Below are 396 nucleotides of genomic sequence, written 5' to 3' on the forward strand. Positions count from 1 at the left end.
AATTTTATTTGAAGAAAATTTGATTCGCGGAACTTTTCTAACTGGCGAAGAGTTTTTAAGGAAAGAACATACTTATTTATTTTTAACTTCATTTTCACAGGGTATAACCTTTTCTAACCTTTTTTCAAAACCAATTTATCCTCGCTTTTTGGGAATGACTGGTCACACTGCTATTGGCTGACACTGGCAGACATTGGTTTGTTTTTAAATCGATTTTTTTATTTCTCACATAGGTTGGAGCATACGTATAAACGCATCGTTTATTTAACGCGAAGTCAAAATTGGCTTGTTAACAGTTTTTTTTTGAATTACACTATGTAACAAGGTTTTTGTCCCTGGGTTGTAATTGTTATTTCCTAGTCAGTTAGGTCCCAAAAGTATAGAAAACAGCTATTG

The sequence above is a fragment of the Rhagoletis pomonella genome, unplaced genomic scaffold (genome assembly GCF_013731165.1).
Source record: "Rhagoletis pomonella isolate Grant_MI unplaced genomic scaffold, Rhpom_1.0 Rhpom_scaffold_00007, whole genome shotgun sequence".
Classification (NCBI taxonomy): Eukaryota; Metazoa; Arthropoda; class Insecta; order Diptera; family Tephritidae; genus Rhagoletis; species Rhagoletis pomonella.